Here is a 24,813-nt window from a genome sequence, read left to right on the forward strand (position 1 = left end):
TCAACTAAATAAACTTACCTGTACATCAAGCTGAAGGCATAATAATATAGAGCAAAGTACTTTGAAGATGTCTGGCAGTGTTTGGACTGTGCATCCCTTGAGAAATATACAGAAAAAAGAAAAACAGAAAAGTAATCTTAGATTGCTTATTGTCTTTTGTTAGGAGTTATATATTTGTTATTTTAGCATATATAAGAAATTTGAAATTGTTTACATGCATATTATGGTACAAAATTGATAGTATAATAGTTGTTAAGAAAGTTACCTTCAGTGTGAAAAAATGATGAGATAACAAAAATTTAAGTAAAATATATTCTTTCTTACTGATTGATGATGATCCACTGATATGAATTCTTTGTTGTTGTGTTGTTGTTGATTTGTTTGATTGTTTGAAATAAGGTTTCATTATATAGCCCTGGCTGTCCTGGAACTTTATATGTAGACCAAGCTGGCCTGGAACTCACAGTACTCTGTCTGCCTCTGCCTCCTCAGTGCTGGAATCAGTCATTATGAGTGCTTTACTTTTTGGTCTCCAGTAGGTACAGTGTTTCCTTGCCCTGTCCACTGAAAAGATAAAGTTCTCCAACTAGGATTGGAGCACTGGAAAGGGAGCACTAATGTAAAAGACTAAAGAGCAGCTTTCAGTTGACTTAAGCCACCCTGTAAGTGTTCTGCTCCTACCCATACTACCTGTGGAGGCATCAATGCAGTCTTTCTTCAAGACAGTTACATCATCCAGCCCCAAAGATCTTTTCTTTCTATAGTCATAAACCGTACCTAGCATTCAGTCAAAAGCATCAAGCACACCAGGAAACAAAGTCCCTTGACTAAAAGCTAAAAGCACAAAGAAATTATGGAGTTTGATGCACACAGACATATCCAACATTAACCTCAGAGCAAGTATGGTGGTCGAAAATATGTGTACTGGGAAAGCAAAAGGGAGGTTGCTGTGGAGAAAAAGTTGATCAGCTAGAGCACTGAAGGAGAGAGAAGGAAGTGGGGGGTGGGGGATGCACAAAACCAAAGTCAGTACAAAAGTACCATAATTAAACCCATTACTTTAAATGCCAATTTAAAAAAAACTAATTAGATAGAGAAAATATTAAAGTACCTTATATAGTTTAATGAAAAGATAAAGCTCAGTGTACTAGATACAAGAAATCGCTATGTTAAATAGAGATTATTAGAATACTGAGAATCTAGAAGAAATAAAGAGAAATTCTAGTGTTGCAGGTCACAAATAATTAATAATTACCATTCTAATATATTAGTTTACTAGAAAAGTAGACATAGATGGATAACTGTTAGTAAGCTTGGAAATAAATTGAAACAAAATCCCATGTGGAGCACAGGCCAAAAAATGGGGGGGGGGCATAAAATACAGAAAAATGGGTGACATGTAAATGGAAAATGGATAAAATGTTAGAGATTGAGATAGGGCAAGCCGTGATTGATTCCCTGTCCCCTATTAAATTAAGGTGAATTCCCTGAAGGATCCAGGACTCTCTACACGATCCACTGTCATAAATCTAAGATCCCCCGTAATGTAATACAGCAGACCATGGTGTAAGAGGACTACTGCCTGCACATAGGTGATAAGATGGAGAGATAAGTTTATTGAAATATGGCCAGCAAATGCAAAGACGCTAGATTATGCCTGTTGTCTTGCCACTTGGGAGGCTGAGGCAGAAGGATTGCTGCAAGTTCAAGATCAGCCTGGATTACATAGTTCTAGCTAGCTTTGGCTACATGGCAAGACACTGTCTTCAAACAATTAGACAGAGGAAAAAGAGGATGGGGGGGGGAAGGATGGATGGAAGGAAGGATGGATATGAGAGAAACAACATGGATGAAGGGAGAACACCACCAATTTACTCTACTACAACATCCACCTAGGACATAAAACACAGGTATATTTTAAGATTTCTACCACAACCAAACATAGCCATACAGATGCCAGGAACTTGAAACTCCACAAAACAGATCCAAATGTAGAAGCACAAAGGGATAAAAACTGGACCAGTAGATACGCCTAGTTCTTCCGTGGAAAGCTTGTGGAAGAACTCTCCTGTTTTCACTATAGGAGAGTTAAGCATTCCTCTGGACAATGTCCTGGCAGAAGACTGTCAGGAGATTGCTGAGCGGCTGTAAGGGGATGGGGCTTCAGCCTGAAGGGTTACTTAACTAAGACACACAATCTCCTAATTTCCTGCTCCTGGGGGAATGAATTGCTTGCCTGAGTCCCACTTGCTCCACCTTCAGGCAAATAAAAAGGACACAAACAAACACATAGTATTAGGAAGAAAGGGTACAAGAAGTGAGATCTCAAAGGATTTAAGGACTAAGCCATATAAGAATTCCCCCATTTGTCTAATTGCTCCCAGAATCCTGTTTTAATTTGTGTCTGGCCAGAGGAAAACCTCACAAATAATCACCACACAGGTGGTCCTTGTTTGGAGGCGGCATAGCTTCTTTGCTGCCCAGGAACATAATGCTAAGATTTTCATGAATGTGCAATAGATGGTCGGAAACTAACATATTCATAGGTAGAAAAAAGTCACAGCATTTATATGTCCAGATTTTTGAATACCCGGTTTAGATTCCTGCCATATGGTTAGCAAGTCTAAGCAGACATTTTCAATGGCAGGGAGGCCATGAAGGAGTTAACCAGCCTAACTCCAGTCTCTGCAGATCACTGATAATGAGGGATGCCAGGAAAGGATCAGGATCGCAGTCATGTGTATTTTTCTAATAGGAAATGGATCGGTCTTCTTTTGGTAAAATGCTACAGACTTTCTTTCCAAGTCAATTGTTTGCAAAATAAGTGATGTGACTGAGTTCAAACGCTTAAAGAGTACATTCAGTTAGGCTTCACATGTGGTGCATACTGTAATCCAAGCACCCAGAAAGCAAAGACAGGAGCATTCCTACAAGTTCAAGACCAATATTCTCTACACTGGGAGTTGCAGACAAGCCAGATCTACACAGCAAAGATCTGTTTCAAACAAAATTAAATAGCACATAAAAAATTTAAGGCCCCCAAATACCAACAGAAAGTAACTGGATTTTTTTTTAAGCTCAGAGTAGCCTTGAGATCACAATCTTTCTGCCCCAGCCTTCCCAGGGCAGATATTGACAGATGTATGCTACTTGACCTTGACCAAAGGCTCTTAGTGGAGACATTTCAAGTGTGTTGTGTTCATACCAAGACTAGAGGCTTTGTTGTTGTTGTTGTTGTTGTTGTTGTTGTTGTTGTTGTTGTTCAAGATAGAGCTTCTCTGTGTAATTGTTCTGGCTGACCTGGAATTCATTATGTAGACCAGACAGGCCTTGAACTCATGTTATCTGCCTCCCCAATGCTGGGAATCACATGCACCATCATATCTGGCCAGAGGCTCTTGATGGAGAGAAAATTTTCTATTCCTCTTGACACAATCAGAGCAAGGTTGTATAGCACATGGCTGATCATGGTGCTGCCCATGGTTAAAATTATGTGCTGCCTATGATGATCTTAATAAACCTGAGTCTGGAACTAAGAATTTACTAGGGAGTGACATGAAATAGTAAAAAAGGAGCTTTGAAAGTATATGATTAAAGCCGCCACTCTATTGTACACCCCAAAGCTCTCCTATGTCTGTTCACTGTCTTTCACTGAAATGGCTTCCCATACCCCTAAGTTTAAATTTAACCATACTTTTCCTTATTTGAAAACCTATGCTAGTTGTTCCTTGAAATCTCTGTTAGTTGCCATAGAAAGACTGAGCTTTTCCTGTGACGGAAAACTTCTTCAAGAGAGCTCAGTTTTGGCCACAGGAGGTTAAGATGTTTAAGGACCCTGTGGAATCAGATGAAAGGGAAACAGCAGGGGTTGGGCATCTAGGTTCTCAGAAGAGGTGTATATGCTGCAAATAAAGTTTTGAGAATCACCAGCATACAGATGGCAGTTAGGAACATGGCAGCAAATGAGAGGGATTGGTTTGCCTGGTGTTGGCCTGAGGTGAAGAGCATGCATTGAGTAAACACTGTGTTCACAATGCAGAAAAGATGTGCTGCTGGGTATCCCTGGACAATGTGAGAACCCAGCAGCCACCCCTTGAATGATCCGAGTAATGACCATAGTTTGCACATATTATGTATTTTAGGCACTCTGCCAGAGCAGAGTGGTTTAGCATACATATCCTAGGGAATTCTCCACTTAATGCCTTCAATAGATGCTGATAATAGCACTTGACAGACAACATGCCTGAGACACTACAGAAAGGTGAAGTCACCTGCTCAAGCCACACAACTAGGAAGAGATGGAGCTGAAATTTCAATCCACATCTGTGGGGCATTCAAGTCCACATCTTGACAGTTAAAATGCACTGCTTTTCACCATGCCAGCTCTCTGCCGCAAGTTAAATGTATTTCTCTTGCCTCTGACATGAACAAGCGTCTGTCACTGGAAACAGTTTCAAGGATAAGACTGTGGAGCAAAGCTAAGAAAAGCAGTTGTTTTTAAGTGACAGATGAGTAACAGTGGGAAGTTCCATTCCATGCATTCTTCCCATAACAAGGCTGTACACACCTGAATGGTATCTGTTCATTCAGCTCATGCTCACAGAAGCCACTGCAGAAGCGTCTTTCTCAGTTGCTGCCAGCTGACCCATGTGAGTAGATGATAGAGGATGAAGAAGCATCCAATAGAGGTGTCCTCTAATCTACCACACACTCCCACTTCTTCGAGTGTTTGCTAAATTAGAGACACGTGCATTTCAACATCACATATCTCACACCTCACATCTCATATGTGGTAGAAATGAAGCTCTCTGCTCTCTGGGATTCCAGGGCTCATGCTTCTCACATGCTGCCAGGGGATGCCAATTGTATCCTTGATTTCCCACAGTATAGTATGAGCTCCCAAGGGTGTATAACTCTACCTTACTCACTGTGGATCACTCCCAGACACGTCCCACTGTGCCCTTGATGTGATGAATTGAGGAAGCTAGCACTAAACACTTGCTGAAATTCAGCAAGTTGTCATTAATAACTGTAGCACTTACCCTTTCTCAGAGGAGACAATGGAAAAGGATTCCAACTTTAGGTAATCCTTGGTTGCCATCTCTTTTGTTTTTATTTTAATTTATTGTAATGTATTCAGATTACATCCTGATTGTTATCTCTTCACTTGTATTTTCCCGTTCCCTCCTCCCTCCCTCTTCTGCCCTATTCCCTCCCCTAGACCTCTGACAGAAGGGGACCTCCTCCCTCACCCTATGATCACAGCCTATGAGGTCTCATCTGGATAGCCTGCTTCCCCTTCCTCTGTGTGTCTGTAGGGCCTCCCTACCAAGGGGAAGTGATCAAATTTTAGGGTACCAGAGTTGATACTAGTTCTGAATAGGAGGCCTAAGTGGATGTCAGCCTAACATAGATGTCCTCTGAGAGACTCCACTCAGCAGGGAATCTGGACAGATGCTCGGACTCCCTGCTGGACTCCAGGTGAGAGTGGTATGGAAGAATATGGGGATGGAAGGACCCAGAGGGTTCAGGAGCCCCACAAGGAGACTGGTGGATCTGGACCCAAGGGAGGCCTGCATAAACTGCTGTACCAAGCAAGGACATTGCATGCAGTAAGCCGTCTTTTAATCCTTCTCTATCTCTATCAGCTACTTCTATTTTCCATGATCACAACATTAAGTCATCATATGGCCACTGTTCTTGTTCATGTATCCTATAGCTCGAGAGCAAATTAAATACAGGGATTCTGTCTGATTTACTTCTGATGCCTATATGTTGGAAGTGTGGGAAAAAATTAAGTAAAAGAAATGCAGGAAAGAAGGAAATTAGAGGGTAAAGAAAGGAGGGTAAAAGGGGATTTGGGAAGATTATCTGAGAATTTAAGTTTCTTGGATTGGGAGAAGGATAATATTAATCTTGAAGCCCAAAGAGAAAGCCAGAAAAGAAGCACGTGTTAAAGAGCAGTCTATATGGAACTCTCTCCTGGGAGGCTGGGTAGATGAAATCGTCTTGTGGCACTGGGCTGCCTAAGATGGCCGATGGTCCTAGGTAATTAGCAGTCTATGCTGTGTGGCTTCCCTCCTTTCTAACCGTGGAATCAAGTCCTTTCTGGTTGTAAGGTTGGGAGGCCTTCATCATGCAGCAAAACAGACCACTCTCCCTCCTCCAACCCACACTAGGTCCCTTCCTTGCTTTCCCTCCTAATAGTCTTCAAATAGCTCTTCTACAGTCCTTGGAACTCAGTATTCTGACCGTTGCTCTTATCTTGGGCATATTTCCTAACTTGCACCCCAGCACTAACTTACTAATTCTGCATTTATTACTATATCTGTATGTTTGTTCATTACTTTTTTTAGAAAAAAGTCCAGGATGTAATCAAGAATTTTACAACGTAGACTTCCTTATGTCTTTGTCTTCTATGTTAATCATGAGCCAATCCTTTTGGTAGAATCCAAGCCAGGTCTCTTGGAGATGGTCTGGTATCCAATTGTCTGATTGTTTTGTGTGTGTGTGCAGTTGTTTAACTTAAATTTCTGTCACCATATTTTCTGTGTATCAAAAGCTGGGTTGAATGGTTTTGTCATTTGCAAGCTGTGTGTCTCCTTCTGCATCGCTGGAGGTGGTACATGAGGTCTGCTTGTCTCATTATGAAGAGGATAAGGTTCAAGATCGATAGCATGATCTCTTTGTCATTGCTTTTCCCCACTTTCGATTGGCTATGAAGTAGTAGGAGTTTGGGAGCTCGTTTCCCTGTATTTTTATGAGTTATTGGCACAAGGAGGAATCTCGACAGCTTAGTGCTCCATGTTGGTGTGCTCTGAGCCAAGCACTGAAACAGGAGGGTACAGATGTCCTGAAGGAGCTTACAGCACAGTCTAGGTGACACAGGCCATGCACTGATGCCTCTGAGCCCTTCTGCTCTATCTTCCACAAGGAAAACAAAGTTCTGCCCTTTCAGAAGCAGCTTTGTACGGCCTGCTGACTGGCTTTAGGAGTATTTCCTCAAGCCCTTCTCTGTTCAGGGATTGTGTCTGGACCATGAAAGAGGGAGGAACAAAGCCTGCCCCTTGCCCTCTTGGGGCTGGAGGGCTGATTGGAGAGACAGACATATAAATAGACAATTGCAGCCGAGCCTGCCAAGTACTCTACCATAGGAGTAAACAATGAGCTGTGGGCGGTCAGAGGAGAAAGCAATTACCATGCTCCTTCTCTACACAGCCGGCTCAGGTGGAAGGCAGCACCCCTCCCCTGCACGCTCTCTGACATTGTGTCAGTGCCCCCCCCTCGTGCTGCAACAGCCATATCTACATGTGTTCTTATTGAATCTGATGCCCAAACTAGAAGCTTCTCCAGCACAAAGAACAACCTGGCTTTTCCTACAGAACGCCTCACACTCTCCAATATGCTCACTTGTGCTTTCTCAGGCTTGCCATGGCCCATCTATCATGACCCTGGAAGGGCAGCAATCAAGCATCCTTCAGCCTCCAAATGATGCTTTTCCAGTGTGCACAGTAGAAGACTTCTTCCCAGTTCTTGTCTGGACATTCTTCCATTAGCAACTAGACCTCTGAAAAATGTGCTGGCATTGGGGTGGCTACCATGGTGGGAACTGAACCCCTCACTCTCTACATCTTTCCTTTTAGTCACTGACAGTATCCCCCACTGCAGTGGCCTTTGCCCTTGAGCCTCTAGAGCAATGCAATCCACTTCTGACTAAGAAATGAACATTATCTGTTTGGCATGCCCTGGTAATCCAGGTCAGTCTTTGCTTTACTGTGTTTCAGGATTCGGGTGCATTTTTTCTTTGGTTGGTTTTGGGTTTGCTTTTTATTTGTTTGTTTGTTTGTTTGTTTGTTTTTTAGACATGTCCTTATTCTGAAGGTATTGTCCTGCATTTAACAGTATAGTAAATAAACATCTTGGCACAAAGGCATCAAGGCCACTACATCTATAAATAAAATTTAACCACACTATGAAATCAAATGGTTAATCTACTTTGCAATTAATTTCAGCCTCTAATCAATTCCTCCTGTGAGGTAAGTACACAAGAAACATGATCTCCAAACAATTAATTCCTAGCAAAGGTCACTTCTTTGAGGTATGAGCAGGGTCTGGAATCTTTCCCTCCTTACTGGCCTCGACAGTACCGACCTGCTTAGGTCTCAGCTTTAATCATGGAATCATAATATATTATTCGTTTTTCACATTGAAGAAAAGAAAATATAAATATACAAGTCTGGAGTCATCCACAGATCATTTAGAAAGAAAAAAAAATACCCAATTGGTTTCTCCAATCTGAGTTGCCTCCCTGTTGCTTGTGGCCTGAGTGTTTATTCAGTAATAAAGTGGATACTTTTGAGAAAAAGAGCCATGGCTAACTAGAACTGCAGCATTGAGCTGTTGTTTTCTACTCTGTTTTCCGAATAAGAAAGATGGAATAAATGGTCTGGCCATTGTGTCTCTGCCTTCCCACATTCCCAGAGTGTGGAATTCCCTTTGCTAAAAAGGGAGCATGGAGAGAGAAGAGCACCCTAGTAAAAGTTGAAAGTTTTGCAACGGCACTGACATAGAACACTATCCACCAAGTGAAGCAACCTTCATGCTGTTTTCAGGGATGTTTCTGGGGTTTACAGCTGCACTCTTAAAAGTGTGTGTGTGTGTGTGTGTGTGTGTGTGTGTGTGTGTGTGTGTGTCCCAGAGGAAAACCTTCAGTATCATTCCTCCTCAGACACAGCCAACTTTGTTTTCTGAGGCATAACTCTCCCTAGAACCTGGGGCTCAGCAAATAGGCTGGAGTAGTTGGCCAGTGACCCCCCAGAGATTCTTTTGACTCTGTATCCCCAGCCCTGGGATTGGATTAAAAATGAATGCAACCACATGTTAGGTTTTCACATGGGTTCTGGGGATCAAACTCAGGTGCCCGTGCCTGTGAGACAAGCACTTTCTCCCGTTCTACCTTTTCAGCTCAGTTGTTGCCTCAAGATGTGTACTGCTGTTCATTCTAAGCACACCTGTGCTGGCTTCCAAGCAGCCAGTGAAAAACCAGACATTGTAGAAGATTCTTTGATGTCAGTCGAGGCCAGGTCATGAGTGACTGGCCCCAGCTCTTGGTCACAGTGAGGGTTGTTCTTCAGGTGGCTCAGTTTGAGCCATCACTACTTATGACTGATGAACACCATTGACCCCTGCTCACTTACCAGCTTTGGAAGCATTCCTTCTGGAAGGAGAAGCTCTTAAGATGGCATTTTTAGGGCAGTTTCAGATTGTGCTCTGGCTTTTGTTTTCGTTTACAGTACAGAGAGACTCCAGACAGTCTCCTGCACACTCAGCCATGTATTGTTATTGTGGGCAATGGGGAAACAGTCATAAACTCAATTCCTGGGTGCCTGTTGTTTTCAAGTGGACTGCTCAATGCTAGTTTTGAAGGAAAAATGCCATTGTCCCTGTGATAGTGACACATACTGCCATAGTCCTGAAGAGAACACTGCAGGATGGACAAGGGTACAGAATACGCCAAGAGCTCTTTATCCTCCTTTGTTCTTGACCTTAGTGAGGATAGGATTGGAGGCAGGAAAAGAGCCTTACTGTGAGGGGATGTGCCTAGTTTTATTGCATCTTTTTATACCATGTTCAGCTGATATCCCTGGGAGGCCTACTGTTTTCTGAAGGAGAAGTGAGGCGGAGTGGATCTGGGGGGCAGGGGGGTGGGAGAGGAACAGAGGGTAATGGAGGGAGGGGAAATTGTGGTTAGGGTGTATTGTATGAGAGAAGAATACATTTCAAAAAGAAAAAAGACATTTTATGGGCTTCTTGTTTAGGAAATGTTAACAGGATCTTGATTTTTCTCTCATCTTTGTTAGTCAATACAATTTGAAAGAGATTGCAAAAGATAAGACTTATTTCCCTCTTTAGTGGACATTTATTACTAACTCCAATTTGGAAAGAACACTTAATAAATGAGCCATGGGAAAAATCAATTTCTTTGAAAAGAAATGATTCAAGCTCAGAGAAATGGACAAATAATTACAAGCTGTCTCTAAAAGTTGACTTTGGAAATGTGCATGCAATGCACATCTGCCTGTGGGTGCTTAAAGACCTGGGGTGCAGCTAGGACCAGCAGATGTGTGCTGATTCTCCTGTCTCATGCTGCACCCCACACAGGAAAGGACTATGCATTGGCTCCAGGTCCCTTAGGAAACACTGAAAGCTGAGAGATGAGAGCAACCAAGGACACTGGAGAGAGAGATAGTTTGTCCCACATAACAAAGTTAGCCATTCCTGTTGTAAACATATATAGAAGATAGTGTAGGAGATATGGAATATGCTATCTTCATAGAAATTCACCTTAGACATGAGTTGTGTAAAGCAATTTGTTCACAAGTATGCCTCCCGAAATGTTTAAAAAAAAAAAAAAGGCTCAGCTATGGTAATGTCCTCAGGTCGTTCATTACCAAGCCCATCAGTCATTGTATAGCTGAAGAAATGGAAGACAAAAAAAGATTCCATCAAGGTTACACACCTTTGCAGTGGCCCAAAAGGGACCAAAACCAAACAATGGGCCTTCCCTCTGCATGCATTTCTCATTAAAACCAAACCGAAATAGAATGCAGAACAGAATGTCTCCCTTACCAATAAGATGCCCTTTCATTATGAATGGAAGACCAAGTTCTGAGATGGTAGAGCAATTCTAGAAAACAGCTTGGCAATTAATTCTGGCCACAGCAAATGGTCCAGTTGTATGAAACATACGAGGCTTGGGGAGCTCCTGCAGTCCAAGAGATGCCTGCAACTGAGAAGACTGTCAAGGGTTGAAGATTGGAGTGCTAGATGGATGGGAGAAGTACCTATCTTCCTGTTAGTTTTCCTTCCTCCTTTCTCTCTGTCCCAGCCTCTCACAAACATTCCCTAAAGCTCTTGCTGTGCTAGGCTCTGGAGGACAGCTGGAAGGTGAGAAGACTATCCACAAAAGACGCATGACAGTCATCTATCTGAATTGTATCCATTTACACTTTCCTGCCATCTCCTGGCAATATGGTTGGCTTTTGAACCGTCTGAAGGGCTTGTCACAGCTGCACCACACTAAGAGCTATGCTAGTGCAAATGTTCTCTACCAAGACAAATGCATAACAAATATGAGACAGGACAACATGATATGGATTGAACGGTGTCCCTCCAAACATATGACCATCTGGAATATGTGAATGTGACTGTAGTTTGGAAAGCACTCTTTGCAGATATGATGGTCTTGAGACTATCAAAATGTGGTGTTGTTCCTGTATTGTTAAATTAGTTACTTATTTATTCAATTTGCATCCCAATCATAGCCCCCCTCCTTTCCTCCTAGTCCCACTTTCTCTCCCTTTTCTCTCCCTCTCTCCCCCTCTCCTATTTCTCAGAGAAAGGAAGCCCTACCCTCCCATTCATATCAACTCATCAAGTCACATCAGGACTTAGTGCATCCCCTTCCCCTGTGGCCTAGCAAGGCAGTCCTGTCTGGGGGAAATGATCAAAAAACAGGCAAAAGAGTCCTTGTCAGAAACAGTCCCTGCTCCCCTTACTAGAGGTCCCACATGAAGCATGAGCTGCCCATGGGCTACATCTGGGTAGAGGGCCTAAGTCCAGTCTGTTCCTGTATCTATGCCCTCATAAGAAGTAGAAGAAGAGACAGAGAATGAGGAGGTTGCCATACAAGGAAAGTGGCAAAGAACAGAGTGAGGAAATGATGCGATGGCTGTGCCCCTTTTACCCACTGCACATCTAAAACAAAGTGTATTGGCTAATGTATTCTTTTAAATTTTGCATACATTTATACAAGTATTTTCATTATACTCAACTACCACTACATTTCTTCAAATCCTACCCTGTTTCCCTCCCAAATTCATGTAGTCTGTTTTTGTATTTTGATTTTCCTAAAGTCATTCATTCTCTTTGCCAACTTAAATATTTGAAATCTACCTGAACTGAGTTCTAATTGAGCATCATCCGATGATCAGAGTCAATATCTCAGGAAAGAAACATGAAATCTTCTTCTATGCACTGTCCCTTCCTACTAATCCTTTCCACATATTTCAGATCCAAAGATAGCCTATATGAAAACTCTGCTCTGTGAACTTTTGGGTCCTAAATCTCTTCAGGATGGACCATGCCTACAAGGCAGTAGGGCTAGTACTTAGGATCTGACACTGCAGTGTTGATGCCCTGATGGCCTGATGCCACCACATCCCACCTTCCTATCAAGAAACAAGACAATATTATATGCTGCTAGATCTGCTTGGCACTTAGAGTTCTGTTCTAAACTAGATGAAGGATGAGGCTGCTAATGACCCAGTTGGTATATTCTTTTCTGCAACCATAATCCTAACTACATAGTTTATTTCTAGAGTTACCATTTAACTATTCTCATTGGGCAAATGCTTATTTACTTAAGAGATACAAGAGAACTAAATAAGTCATTGAAACTGAGAAAGAAATTGAACCGATTCTTAAAAGGATGTATGTCCATCATATGTGAGTATGATCAAGTTCACATTTTAAAGGCATCTTCAGGGCTGGAGAGATTGCTTGGTGGCTAAAGTGCTTCCTTGTGCAAACATGAAGACTTGAGTTTCACTACCCAAAACCCACATAAAGGTGGGCTCAGAGGGGGCTGGAGAGATGGCTCAGTGGTTAAGAGTACTGTCTGCTCTTCCAGAGGTCCTGAGTTCAATTCCCAGCAACCGCATGGTGGCTCACAACCATCTATAATGTGATCTGACTCTGTCTTCTGGTGTGCAGTGGTACATGCAGACAGAACACTGTATACATAATAAATAAATAAATAAATGTGGGCTCAGAGGCATGCATCCCAGTGCTCCTACAGTAATATGGTAGATGGAGACAAAGGAATACCTGGAAGCTTTCAGGCAAAGCAGCTGGGTTTATGGAGCACAGTGATAATTAACAAAGAGACTATGTCTAAAACAAGGGGGAAGGCTAGGATTGACACCCAAGAATTGACATGCAAAGGTGCCTGCTGATCTCCAAATGTGCATCATCAAGCATATGTGCTATGCACATGCATTATACGAACACAATAACAACATTCATTTTCAGATGATTTAAGAGACTCAGCTCAGCCTCCCATGAATGAAATGTGCCTGTGCCCAAGTCTCCATCATACTTGTGCTCTAAAAGCAGTCATTGTGAGAATCCTCTATTTTCCTACAGCCCGAAGTCTTGTTTTAGTGCAATATGGGTTAATGAAAATTGAAGGAGATTTCTACTGCTAGGACTTTACTTTCAAGAGGCCCAATATCTTGAAAATGATTGAATACCATAAAAATGTTAAATATGACACAGACTACTAAAAGATAGTGTTTTCTATATGTGACAGGGAACTGTATCTATAAAGTCACAACAATATGGTTACCTAAACAAGATCTGCACATTGACAACACTAGTTGGCATCCTGACGTGAATGTGAAAAATCTCACAAGGCTACAGACGAGGAGCTACAGGAAATCAATGGTTATTAAGAAAGAATTAACTTTATCCAGAGATGAGCCCTCTAATAGGTTATCCAATCCCAAGTGACTATCCTTAAACCTATACACATCAGAACAACACCAAGTGGACTCGATATGTTGTAATTACATATATATATATATATATATATATGTATACATATATATATATATATATCATAGTTTTAAAAGAGAAAGTCATGGAATGAGAGGGAGAGTGTGAAAGGAGTTGGAAGGGAGAAAAGAATGGGTGGAATTATGTAAATACAGCACTCATGTATGGAATTCTCAAAAAGTAGTGAAATAAATGGAAAAATGACATAGAGATGAAATTTTACCTAACTCTGAGTTGATTTGTATCAAAAAGGATAGGAGGAAACATCTGTATCCGTTAACTCAAATCATCACATTTAGCTATCTCTCAAGTTGAATTTCAGATTAAATTAGACAATGATAGATCCTTGTATTAAGTGGTTTCAAAGTCAAAATTTTAAATTCACCTGGGACTTGGTAATATCTAAGGAAATGGGGAAAGTTCATGAATAGTATGAGAGACCAAATGGAAACAAGATCATAATCTGATGTTATGCTCCTCTTGGGCAATTCTAAGAAGGAATACTCTGTGCCTTTGAGTTATTGGTCAGAGGAGATACGTGATTTTTCTTTTCTGAGAAGTGCACACTCTTGGACTCTGTAGCCTTGGAGAAGGGATAGAAGCTTTAAAAGAGGGCAACAGCTTCTAGGTTGGTTTTATTGGGTCAGTCTAGGGCCAATAAAGGTGACCAATGAGACAAATGATGTACTCACTTTAGGTGCAATATTTATATAATTAAGAATTTTTTTGTTTTTCAAGACAAGGTTTCTCTTTTTAAAATATTTTTAATTTATTTATATTACATCTCAATTGTTATCCCATCCCTTGTATCCTCCCATTCCTCCCTCCCTCCCATTTTCCCCTTACTCCCCTCCCCTATGACTGTGACTGAGGGGGACCTCCTCCCCCTGTATATGCTCATAAGGTATCAAGTCTCTTCTTGGTAGCCTGCTATCCTTCCTCTGAGTGCCACCAGGCCTCCCCATCCAGGGGACGTGGCCAAATATGGGGCACCAGACTTTGGTTTCTCTGTGTAGCCTTGGCTGTCCTGGATTCACTTTGTAGACCAGATTTGCCATGAACTCACAGTGATTTGCCTGCCTCTGCCTCCTGATTGCTGGCCTAAAAGGCTTGCATGCATCAATGCAATACTTTTAAAATTGAAAATGATCTAGAAAGTCTTTGACAAACACATTGTCAAAAATTTACAAATAGGTTCTAACCTTGTATTTGCACAACTCTTGTCATTTGTCTGACCAAAATCCTGGCCCTGTGTCAAGTAAAACTTCCTTTATGAAAACAGCAACCAGTTCTCAGATGTAATTTGCCCACTGAATTTTTAAATACTTCATTGATATAGTATTTATCTTGATCATCCACTTAAACACAGCATAGACCCAACCCTGGAGCCAGTCCATCGGATAGTGTATTAATTTCTTTTCTCACTGTTGTAAACAAAGCAAGAAAGTTAATGACGGGGGTGTTTATTTTCTCACAGTGTGGCAGTACAGTCCATCATGCAATGGGGAGGAGTAGCAGTAAGCATGACTAGCCATGGCACCAGAGCCCGCTTACAAGTGGGAACACAGCCTTCAGGACATCCGCCATGTTCTGAACACACTACACTCATACACAACTTCCAGACCTCATGAACTTGCTTCCTCTGAGCCTGAGAGAGAGTAGCAGAATTCATAGACCCAAGGAGTGCAAAGTCAATCTGATAGTAGGGACAACTGGGAAACAGCTTAATCTACACCATCTTCCATAGACTCAAGAACGAGCCAAACAGAGGCTGGAAAGATGACTCTGTTGTTAAGAGCACTTACTGCTCTTCCAGAAGACCTAAGTTCAGTTCCCAGCATCTACGTGGCATCTCACAACCATCTGTAACTCTAATTCCAAGGGCTGCAATGCCTTCTTCTGGTCTCCCCATGCAGCAGGCCTGCACATAGTGCACAGCCATATATAGGCAAAACAAGCACCCCTGGAAATGAGGAAAAATAATTCTCTGGAAAATTTTTGAGAGTCTCCAGTATAGAGGACATGAGGAACATTGAGGACAGTAGTTTCATGAGAATAAAGGATTATGTAAATGCTGACAGCAGAAGCTCCCAGAACAGGAGCACCTCAAACAGCACTCTCCAGGCATGAGGTTGCCTAAGTGAGCCTGTGGGAATGCCATGTGCATAGAAGGCAAGAGGGATAGACATTTCTGAAGGTGACATTGGAGTGCACTGGTTTCGTGGAGGCATACTGTCTTTCAATGACAGGAAAACAGAGGAGATTTGGACATTAGGAGACATACACAGCATGTAACAGTTAAAACATGATGAAGTAGATCATCTTCACCATTTTAAAGTATACAGTCCTGTGTCATTAAGCACATTCACATTGTTAGGCAGCTGCCACCACCTTGTCCCAATCCCTGACTGTGCTACTCTCTCCACACTGTATTTGTCTTTGGGGATTGGCTTATTTCACTTGATGTAGCATATTTGAGTTTTCAGTATGTTATGACACGTGTCAGCATTTGCTTCCTTTTCAAGGCTAATATTCTGCTATGTGAATGGACCTCATTTTGCTCTTGTCATCCAGCGATGGACACTTGGGTTGAATCTTCTTTGGGCTCATGTGAATGATATTGCTGTAAGCATAGGTGTGTAAATATTAAGATGTTTCTTACACGTAGCATTTGCACATGCCAATTGCAAGGAAGGCTCCATCACAGCAACAACCCAAACACACACACACTTCCCTTTGGAGTCTCCTGAATGCTTTTTTGAGGCTATCCTCTCCTACAGATTAAGGACATGGAGTCATGGCGAGCTCTGTATAAGAATCTAGAAAAACTGAGTAGTATTCCATAGTGTAAATGTACCACAGTTTCTTTATCCATTCTTCTACTGAGGGGAGGACATCCTATTGAGACTATAGGTGAGAGAAACATGGGAGAATGGGGAAATAAAAGGATGCAGAGGGTCCTAGAAACCTACAATAAGAACATTATGATGGGCAGATCTGGGCCCAGGGGTCCTGCTCAAACCATGGCACCAGCCAAAGACAATAGGTAAACTTCGAACCCCTACCCAGATCTAGCCAATGGACAGGGCATTCTCCACTGCTGAGTGGAGAGTGGGAACTGACTCTCACACGAACTCTGGTGCCCCATATTTGACCACGTCTCCTGGATGGGGAGGCCTGATGGCACTCAGAGGAAGGATAGCAGGCTACCAAGAAGAGACTTGATACCCTATGAGCATATACAGGGTGGGGGGAGAAGGTCCCCGTCAGTCACAGTCATAAGGGAGTAAGGGGAAAGTGGGAGGGAGGGAGGAATGGGAGGATACAAGGGATGGGATAACTATTGAGATGTAAAATGAATAAATTAATAAAATAAATTTTTAAAAGAATCTAGAAAAACATATGTAAAATCCTTGAGGATGTGTCTCATGATTTTAACAACTTTAAACAATCTCATAAATATGCCAAGTCTCCAAATTACCCTACATAGACAATACATTTTTAGTCAAAAACTCAATTATATTTTTTATGGTATTTGATGAGCTTGCTTTAAAAATACCTGTAGAACAAAGAGCCAAAATAAACATTGAAGTTGGACATTACACTGCACCTGGAATGCAGCACTCAGGAAGGTGAGCAAAGGGGAAAATAACTTTGAAGCCAGCCTGGGCTATATAGACACTGTGTCCAAAAAAAAATTAGAAAAAACAAAGAAAGCAAAAATTGCCAGCAAAATCTTAAAAACAAAGTAACTGCTTCTTCTCTATAAGATATCATGCCTTTCATAAGGCTTTAATAAATAATTATGATAATGTGCTATTGTACAGCTTAATTAGATTCATGGAAGAATATAATGAACACAGACACATATCCATACATGTGTAAAGTTATAATTGTATTAGTATGCATATTCATCACTACAATAAATTAACTCAGGCAGGCTAATTTTTTTAAAGAAAATGTTTCTCTTAATTCATGGTTCTAGAGGTGCGTTGCTTGGGTGTTACATCGATGGCAGAATTCTTACTCACTAAGTTCTGAAGAAGCATAGACTATTCCATGACATGAGACAAGGAGCATTAGTGTGACGCCACAATGATTTAATTACAGCTATGCTTTAATAGTTTTATCTAATCTTAAAGGTCCCCATCTCTAAAGTTCATAGACCAAGTTTCCCACAGCTTAATGCCATTAACGTAAGATTTACACGGTTACCCTCCTGCATTAATGGGAGTGTCAAACTATATCATAGCAAAAATGCATAGATCATTGAAGAAAAGAATAAGTGAAAATGATACTGAGGCAATTATCTCCACAAAACCAGATATAAATATGTATGGATCTCTATCTCAAACCATATACAAAAACAAATCCTAAGTGTATTAGGGAGCTAAATATGAAAAACAGTTGGTTAATATTTATAAGAAAATATAGCCAGACAGTCAGTAAGGTATACATTGAGAAAGCAATTCTTTCTTTCTGTCATAAAGGTTACATAAAAATGATGCACTTTGAGAATACCCCCCAGCACATCACTGCCTTCCCCTTTCTCACCCCCTCCCACTCCATTGCTCCCTCTGTTCTCCCCAAACAGTTTTGCTTCTATTTTCATGTTTATCTCTCTATATACAGTTTAATACATCTATAAACCCTAGAATGCACAAATGAGAGAAAACATGTGATATTTGTCCTAGACTAATTGAATTCATTTAATATAGTCCTCTCTAGTTGCATCTGTTTTCCTGAAAACTGCATTGCTTCATTCTTATGTCTGAGAAATTCTGTTTTGTATATAAACCATATTTTCACTATTAGGGAAGGGATTCTTTCTTGTTTGTTTGTTTGTTCTTTTGTCTTGTTTTGTTTTTCAGGACAGGGTCTCTCTGTGTAGCTTTGGATGTCCTGGACTCACCTTAAAGACCAGGATAGCCTTGAACTCACAGAGATCCATCTGCCTCTGCCTCCCTGAGTGCTGGGATTTCAGGCATGTGCCACCGCCATGCTTGGCTAAGGAAGGGATTTTAAACCAAGTCACAAAAATACAAACCATAAAGAAAAAGGTTAGAACTTTTAACATAGTATCACCTCAGTAAAAGACATCACAGGGTGAAAAGAACCAAAGGAAGGTGCATATGTGAGCACAGCTAATAAAATATTAATGCATAGGATAATTAAATAACGTATAATGTAAGAAAAGCAGACAACTAAAAAGAAACACAATGAAGCTTAGTAGACAACAAAACACAAAACAAACAAAAACAAAAAAACAAAACAAAAAAAAACAGCAGAAGCCCAGCAACCACGACACATAGAAATGATATTCCATCTCACCAGTCAGAACACAAAGCTAAATGATTAAACATGACTTAATATTCCTGTAATCATCAACAGAAAAAATAGTGTAAAATGCAATTGCCAGTAGGTGGTGTCTACTGGTACTGAAAATGAATGCAGAGCCATTCTAGACCGAGTAGAAAACAAAACATAAAAAATGTTTGAATTCTTGGGTTCCGAAAAACCTCTGTGGCGGGCACATGGGTAGTTTCTTTGCTGCTTTCCACACTTTTAAAAAACAGATTTGAAATGTTTCCTAATTTACAAAATCCATTTGAGGAATTTGAGCTGATAAAGAGAAGTGAAAATATAGACTTTAGATCTATAGATAGTAAAAGGACTGTGGGAACTGGGAGTTATGGACGGTTTCTGAGCAAAAGAATGCTTTAGAGAACAACCATACAGACCCATCCACAGCTACTGCAATGGTCTAGGCCTGAGCATGTGCACAGGCATCAACGTGATGAACTAGAAAGTCACAAGAGAGCTAGAAGAACTAGGATTTGGCTTTCATATCAGACCTGAGAGCCTGCCAAAGCTTTTTATATCTTGATAACCTTAGCAGAGAGTGGGAGACAAAACACCATCATAAATTACCGAGCCAAGCCCTGAGTCTCTGCTTGTTATAAAACAGTAATAAAACAGAATATTTATTGAACAGCTCAGTTTTAGTCTGGCAATTTATTATAAAGAAGTAAGAGGAAGAAAACCAGAGGCCTTTCTTGCTATACAGGTAAGAGTCTCAAGAACACACGGCATCCCGTCTTCTGCAGGAAGGATGCTGGGCTGACTATACCCAGAAATCACTTCCACATGTGGGGAACACCCAAAGCAAATCAATGGCCATTCCTGCCTCACCCACCCAAGGCATAACACTGGTTATTTCTAAGACTCTTCTGACACAGAAATAACTTTTTTTCTTGGATACAGGATCTGCTATACCCTAGGCTGGCCTCAAAATCACCTTGTAGCCAAAAATGACTTTGAAATTCTGATTTATCTGCCTATACCTCTGCCTAGCTGGGATTTCAGGTATGTGTCACCATGCTTTGCGTATCATAAGTCCTTATATTTCTGTCATTCATGGCAGTTAGGTTCATGTACTAACCCATAATAGTCAGACTAGCCTCAGCTTGGAAAGCAGTATGGCTCCTTTCTGGGGAGCACTGCTGCATGGCACGTTTTGATGGAAAAGACATTATAAAAGGTTGAGCGGCCAAGCACTAAAGTAGCTGGTTTAACTCTCAGACTACTGTGTTCTACCATTTTAAACACATACACACACACAGACACACACACACACACACACACACACACACACACACACACACACACACACACACACACACACACTCCATTGTCCTGGTATAGATACTAAGGCCTAGAGGTACACTGTAGTCTCTCTTGGGTGGCTTTTCCCAAGCTATCAATGGACATTTTTCTCCAGCACACTGCCTCCCCCATATGTCACTTTAACTAGGTTCTTCAAGGGAAAATAAAGAAATATTAAAATGTAGGTATGAGTTATCTAAAGGCATGTGTCCTAGTGGAACATTTCCAACATTATGAATAAAATTTAAAGTATCCTCTTGCAGTTAAATGACTTGAGTAACTAAAGAGAAGAGAAAGCAGGACAATGAGAGCCTTGTGGTTAGGAAGGCACTGAGAAAATTCATTGAAAACCAGTGGCTAAACAATCTTTTGAAGAATTGTGTGGAAATGCCAGCTTACTAGCTACCCTGCACAAGTACACACCTGTCTGTAAGCTTCATTAAAGTAGATCCTGCTGTCTTACATGACACTGGGGCCTCAGAAGCTAGCACATAGGAAGGATTCATTACGTCTTGCTAAGCAGTCCTAGAAATGACTCCTCAAGCTATCATTCATTTAAACAGTTTTCCCTTGATTAAAGACTGACCAGTGTGAACAAATAGGAAGGCAATGAAGCCTCCCCGAGAGTGAATTTTTACCTCTGAGTTCTAATAATAGGTTCTGTGATCTTTCAAAGAAAGTATTTTCGCTGGTGTCATAGTTTGAGTAGGACCCCCGGGCCCAGATCCGTCTGTCATAATGTTCTTCTTGTAGGTTTCTAGGACCCTCTGGATCCTTCTATTTCCTCATTCTCCAATGCTTCTCTCACCTAGAGTCCCAACAGGATGTCCTCCCCTCTGACCCATTTTCCTGGTAAGTGAAGACTTTCGTGGGACATGCCCCTTGGGCTAGTGTGCAGATACAAGTGAGTATATACCATTTGACTCTTTCTGCTTCTGGGTTTACTCACTCATTATGATCATTTCTAGTTCAATCCATTTGTCTACAAATTTCAGAAATTCCTTGTTTTTAATAGCTGAGTGGTATTCCGTAGTGTAAACATATCACAGTTTCTTTATCCATTCTTCTACTGAGGGACACTTAGGCTGTTTTCAGATTCTGGCTATTATGAATAAGGCTGCTATGAACATGGTTGAGCATATGTCCCTGTTGTGTGCTGGAGCATCTTCTGGGTATATTCCAAGGAGTGGAATAGCTGGGTCTTGAGGAAGCCCTATTCCCAGTTTTCTGAGAAAGTGCCAGATAGATTTCCAAAGTGATTATACTAGTTTGCATTCCCACCAGCAATGAAGGAATGTTCCTCTTTCTTTACATCCTCGTCAGCATGTGGTGTCATTTGAATTTTTAATTTTAGCCATTCTGATAAGTGTAAGATGGAATCTCAGTATTGTTTTGATTTGCATTTCTCTGATGACTAATGATGCTGAGCATTTATTTAAGTGTTTCTCAGCCATTTGATATTCCTCTGTTGAGAATTCTCCGTTTAGTTCTGAGGCCCATTTCTTAATTGGGTTATTTGGTTTGGTGGTGTTTAATTTCTTGAGTTCTTTATATATTTTGGATATTAGACCTTTGCACCAGCCAAGGACAATACGGGAAGTAAACTTCGAACCCTTACCCAAATCTAGCCTATGGACAGGGCATTCTCCACTGCTGAGTGGAGAGTGGGAACTGACTATCACACGAACTCTGGTGCCCCATTTTTGACCATGTCCCCTGGAGGGGGAGGCCTAGTGGCACCCCGAGGAAGAATAGCAGCCTACCAAGAAGCAACTTGATACCCTATGTGCATATACAGGGGGAGGAGGTTCCCTCTCAGTCACAGACATAGGAGAGGGGAGTAAGGGGAAAGTAGAAGGAAGAGAGGAATGGGAGAATACAAGGGATGGGCTAACAATTTAGATGTAATATGACTAAATTAATAAAATATTAAAAATTTTTAAAGGAAGAAAGTATTTTAAGGACAAATTTTACATGCCAGTTTGGCTCCCATTTTCTGATAGTAGCACCCACGTAACAAAACATTCAAAAAGTTGTATAAGGTGGCTGAGGAAACACTGACAAAAGCCACAGGCATGTGGAGGTGTTTGAAGGAGACACTGAAAAGAATACCTGTGAGAGAAGCAGGGTTAGAGCTATGAGGATCTCTTGGCAGCAAGCTAGGAGAAAGAGACAGCATTACCGTTCTAATTTGTGAAGGAGGCATAAACTTGAAACCTAAAAGTCAATATTCTTGAGTCTTTTGCCAGCAAGATTGGAGTCATTCCCTCTTCAGGGAGTCTTAAATAGCAGGCTAAAAACTTTGAAATTAATTTTGGAGGAAAACTGAATTATCCAGAGTTATAAATCACAAAATTGAAAGAACAACCTGGTGTTTACACAGGTAGGGCAAGAGTCCAGGGGGTGGGTGACAGACTATAGATGGGGCCTGGGGGATGGGAACCCACAGAGGACTCCTGCAACAATCCGTAAGAAAAGACAAACGTGGAATGAAATGGTGGGAGGAAGGAGAGTAGGGAACCTGTCCAAGATATTTTAGGCACTGAAAGGTTGGATGTAGAACACTGGGCTTAGGATTTCTGTTTGGATAGTTACTAGGTTATTTTCTACCTTTCCTGGCCTTCTCTTCAGATATGCACAACTGCATTCTACTGTTCCCTCTCTGCCACCAGAACCCCTGTCATAAACTATTACAAACTTTACAGAACACTTCCTTCATTACTATAGTGGCTTGAATGAAAATGTCCCCCACAGGTACAGATGTTTAAATACCAGGTCTCTAGTTGGAGACATTGTTTGGGTAGACTTAGGAGATGTGACCTTTCTGAAGTAAGTAAGTCACTAGTGCAAGTTTGAGAGTTTCAAAATTACATACCATTCTCAGTACTCTTTATTTATGCTTGCAGTTTAAGATGTGAGCTCTTGGCCACCATGCCTGGTGTTTGCTACCATCCTTCCTCACCATGATTGTGATGGACTCTTATCCCTCCAGAACCATAAGCCAAATAAACTCCCTCTTCTGTAACTTGCCTTGGTCATGAGTTTTATCAGAACAATAGAAAATTAACTAACACAATTACATAGGTGCCTCTCCTCACAGGATTAGAAGCTTCTTGAAGGCAGAAAAGTTAGTAAATTTCATGCACTTCTTGGGTTTCAAATGCCCAATGAAAAGCACTAAGTCCTTATAAAATATCAGTTGAACAGATGAATAAGTAATAATACACAATAATGATGAACGATTTGAAAGTGGAAGGGGTAAAAGCCAAATCACACAAAAAAAGACACAAAGGGAAAGCGAGGTAGTGAGGCACAGCCCTCTGCTCTGGCCCTTCATTTCATTGCTCAGTCTGTAAGAAGCCCCACACACAGCTTATAGTGTGCAATGCAGGCACAGTCAGAACTACAACTCAGTTTCATATCTCCCTGCATATACATTATATTATGTATTATGTGCTATACATAAGCTATATATTGTGTGTTATGTTATATATTATATAGAATGTTCGATGTTCTTCCTTTCTTTTGTTTGTTTCTCTTTTCATTAAATGAGATTCTATTTCTATACAATATATTCTGATTGCAGTTTCCACTCTCTCTTCTCCCCCCAGTTCTCCTCACCTCCCCATCCTTCCAGATCCCCTTCCTTTTTCTTTCTTCTTAGAAAAGAGCAGGCTTTTAAGAGATAAGAACAAAACATAACAAAATAAAATATAGTAAGGTAAAACAAAAGTCATGACATCGAAGTTGAACCGTGTGTTCCAAGGACTCTCTCCACAGAATGTCTAGCTGGAGGTTTCTGCGTCTCTTCCTCTCTGCGTCAGGAGGAAGCGTCTCTCTTTCCAACTCTGGTATGTGAACTTACTTTTGTTCAATAGTCAGGTTACTTTGCCTTTTATCATTTCAATTCTTTTTGGTAAACTTTTCCCAAGCCATGTATGTGGTACGTGCCTGGCAATCTCATTACCTAGGAGGCTAAGGCACAAGGATCTCACATTTTTAGCCGGGTATGGTGGCGCACGCCTGTAATCCCAGCACTGGGGAGGTAGAGGCAGGGGATCTCTGTGAGTTCGAGGCCAGCCTGGTCTACAAAGCGAGTCCAGGACAGCCAAGGCTACACAGAGAAACCCTGTCTCAAAACAATACAAAACAAAACAAAACAAATCAAATTCAAGACCACTATGAACTACCCAGTGAATATTTTTTTCTTAAGCCTTTCTTTGCACCTAAGGCTATTTTTTTCTCTACTGTGTAAAGTTCATTTGTCACATTCAAAATCTAAAACAGGAATCAAGAAACATTTCTTGGGCCCTTCTTTTAGGGGACAATTCCTCTGTTGAAAAGTTGAGATTCAAAAGAAGTCACTGGTCTGCAAGACATTTCTCAGAGTATTTCAGTTTTGTCTTGTTATTCATTTTGTGAACTTACTTGTAAGTTCATCAATTGCAAGCTCCACTCTTTAACAAGGATTTTATTTCCCAGGACAATCTTTAACACTTTGCTTTTCTTCACCACTTTGCTCCATCTTTA

The sequence above is a fragment of the Acomys minous genome (genome assembly GCF_964271855.1).
Source record: "Acomys minous genome assembly, chromosome: 7".
NCBI lineage: Eukaryota > Metazoa > Chordata > Mammalia > Rodentia > Muridae > Acomys > Acomys minous.